Raw genomic sequence first — 3,848 nt, 5'->3', positions numbered from 1 at the left:
GGGTCTATATATAGGCATTGGAGGAGCTAGGAGAGTCCAAATGAGGTGCGGTTTTCGGCCATGCGATCGTGATCGAACGCTCTAGATGATGGAGCAGAGTTAGGTGGGTTTTGGGCCAAATTGGAGGGGTGTTGGGCTGCAACACACACAAGGCCTTTTCGGTCCCTCGGTTAACCGTAGGAGTATCAAACGAAGTCCAAATGGTACGAAACTTGACAGGCAGTCTACCGGTAGTAAACCAAGGCCGCTTGGCAAGTCTCGGTCCAATCCGGAAATGTTTAATCCCCACACACAAAAGAAAGCTAGAAATGACCACCGAAGGAGAACGAAGCGCCGGAATGCAAAACGGACAACGGGGAAAATGCTCGAATGCATGAGATGAACACTTATGCAAAAGCAATGCACATGATGACATGATATGAGATGCATGACAACAACAACAACAACAACAACACACAGAGAAAAAACCCGAACCCGAGGAAATAAATATAACTTAACGCCAGAAACGGCAAGAGTTGGAGTACAAATTGGAAAGTTACATCCGGGGTGTTACACATGGCCTCGTCTCCGGCAAGATCCATCCGTCCCCGACCCCCTTGCCCAGATCCAGTCGTTCCCGCCGCCTAGTCCCCGCTGCCAGGGCCACACCAACCGCAAGCCATCGTTGGAACCGTCTCCATCGACCTCCGTTCGGCGCGCCGCCGCCGGGATCCGCTCCCATGCCTTGCCCGCTCGTCTCAGCCACGTTGACCACGCGTTCGCCCATCGCCTCGCTGGGCCGCTGCCAAGGCCCAATCTATTTTCCCCAAGAGCCGGCCCCATCGTGCCCGCGTGGACCGCATCCCGCAGCAAAGCCCAGCTGAAGCCGGCCAACCTCAGCCTCCGCCCTCACAAACGAGCCGAAGACCATGGGTGAGCTGCCCCAGTGCCTGCTCTGTTCGGCCCTATTCCAGATCCGGCCTGTGTAGGTTTTGTTTAGGATCTGTGATTAGCTATTTTCCAGAGTTTACCAGTTTTGCAGAAAAGCCCTTCTAGATCATGCATTTAATTACTCCACAACCGTGCATCGGAATTAAACAAACTTAATATGTAAAGTGCTTAAAATTTTGTGTAGTTTAATAATTTCCAACTTTCATGCATGTTTAAAATGCGGTTTGTTTTAATTTGCTTAAATTCCATGTTAAAATGATTTAATTCATAACTAAATAACTGTAGCTCCAAACTTAATAAACTTTATATGTAAATGGGGTAGAAAAATGCCTAGTTTAACATGGTAGCACTAATTTGCATGTTTAACAACTCTAAAATATGCTTTTGGGGCAGAATAGTACCAAATCTAATATATGCTCGTGAGGATTTTTCCGGACTTGTTGCTTGTTGTTCCGGCCTCATTTAAACTTGCATAGATAGGTAGTTTTAATTTGCTTCACCCCTTGCCATGTTTAAGAAAATTTAATATTGATGGGTACATAACCGAGAGAGAACTAAATAAGTCATGTGTGTCGGGGTATGGGGTCCCGACAAACCCTTAAGGTTCGAACACTGGGGTCCGCGCGAAGTCTTTCCCTTCAACCGATCTATGCTCTAGCTTGCTAGGATCTCGCGGACGAACTCGACGAACTAACAACACAGATGGACACAGGGTTTATACTGGTTCGGGCCACCGTTGTGGTGTAATAGCCTACTCCAGTGTGGTGGTGGTGGATTGCCTCTTGGGCTGATGATGAACAATACAAGGGCAGAACGGCCTCCTGAGGCTAAGGCGTTCTTGCGCTCGGTGAGCTTGTGTGTGAGGTGGTCTCTCTCGAGCTAAGATGATATCGTCCTCTCTCTCACTCTGCTCCCATCCCCTCTCCATTGTGGTGGCTAGTCCTATTTATAGAGGCCCTGGTCCTCTTCCCAAATATCGAGCGGGAAGGAAGCCAACAATGGCGGGCTAATTTGAAGGGGGATAGCTAGTACAAGCTATCCTGACAAAAGTAGTCTTCACCTGCACAAAGTTTTGGTGGTGACGCTGTTCTGGGCTCCACGGTGACCTCCGTCTTGCAGTCCATGGTCTTGGTCTTGTTGCACGGAAATGGCAACCTTTTCCTGAGGCCTCGGTACTCCACGGCTGCGCTTGCCCCCTTTGCACCAAAGAGGAAATAAGGACGCTGTGCGCGCTGGCGCCCGTCTGGTGTCGATCATCACGGCTCATGTCATGAGAGCCTCGTGAGGTTCGCCTCTCCTTGATATCTCTGCTCCTCGTGAGCCTGCCTAGATAGGCCACTCCAGAGGAGGTCTTGCATCGTCCGCCTCGCGAGGCTTGGCCCCTCGCGAGGGTCTTGGGTGCTTTGTTGGTGAAGATGGGCCGTACGGCCTGCTGGGTCAGCCACGCCGCAGGCCGCAGGCAGGCAAGTCTGGGGACCCCCATTCCCAGAACACTGACAGTAGCCCTCGGGCCCAAGGTGCGCGCGGGCTTGAATTCGCAGCGAAGACAAGGGCGAGCTCGAAGCACCGCGGGCCCCAAAAGCCTGCGGACTTGGTTGACGCGTGGCGGTTGATTGGACGTGGGCGTCTCCGCTTCCCCACGTTGTTTCGGCAACTGCTTGACCTGACAAAAGGCTGGTGCGGGCGGCCCTTGCCTTCATTGCTTCTTCCTCGCCTCGCTCCAGATCGCCTTTCTTGCTCTTCGCCGCCGCTACCTACAGATCTGCTTCAGCCTCGCTTTGCATCTGCCGCCCATGATGCCTCGCAAGGTCAAGACTTCCTCGTCCCCGGCTTGGTACGAGCCCGCTTGAGGGAGTCCTAGATTAGGGGGTCTCGGGATAGCCAGACTATATCCTTTGGCCGGACTGTTGGACTATGAAGATACCAGATTGAAGACTTCGTCTCGTGTCCGGATGGGACTCTACTTGGCGTGGAAGGCAAGCTAGGCAATACGGATATGTATATCTCCTCCATGGAAACCGACCTTGTGTAACCCTAGCCCTTTCTAGTGTCTATATAAACCAGAGGGTTTAAGTCCATAGGAAAACATACAATCATACCATAGGGCTACCTTCTAGGGTTTGGCCTCTCCGATCTCGTGGTAGATCAACTCTTGTAATACTCATATCATCAAGAATAAATCAAGAAGGACGTAGGGTTTTACCTCCATCAAGAGGGACCGAACCTGGGTAAAACATCGTGTCCCCTGCCTCCTGTTACCATATGCCTTAGACGCACAGTTCGGGACCCCCTACCCAAGATTCGTCGGTTTTGACACCAACATTGGTGCTTTCATTGAGAGTTCCTCTGTGTCGTCACCGTTAGGCTTGATGGCTCCTATGATCATCGATAGCGATGCAGTCCAGGGTGAGACTTTTCTCCCCGCACAGATCTTTGTGTTCGGCGGCTTCGCACTGCGGGCCAACTCGCTTGGCCATCTGGAGCAGATCGAAAGTTACGCCCCTAGCCACCAGGTCAGGTTTGGAAGCTTAAACTACATGGCCAATATCCGCGGAGACTTGATCTTCGATGGATTCGAGCCCCTGCCTTGTGCGCCACGCGGCCACGATGAGTATGATTTAGCTCTACATTGGACCGTATTCAGGAGATCGCACTGGCAGCCACTCCGACCCTCAATTCGGAGCTAGTTTCATCCGAGGGCAGGTGGATAGACCCCATCACGGAGGCCGTACCCTCTGCAGCGATCAAGCCGAATATCGACCTTACCCTTCACGAGAGCCGTGTTGCCAAACTGTCGAATCCTTCTCCGGCCACGGACTGCGAACCGCTTGCGCCCGCTCCTATCGAATTCGATTGGGCGCCGATCATGGAGTTCACCTTCGCGGATATTTTTTAGCACTCGCCCTTCGGCGACATAC

This window comes from Triticum urartu, chromosome 7A (assembly GCF_056163025.1).
Source record: "Triticum urartu cultivar PI428250 chromosome 7A, HENAU_Tu73, whole genome shotgun sequence".
In the NCBI taxonomy this organism is placed as follows: Eukaryota; Viridiplantae; Streptophyta; class Magnoliopsida; order Poales; family Poaceae; genus Triticum; species Triticum urartu.
Note: the sequence above shows the minus strand (reverse complement) of the source record.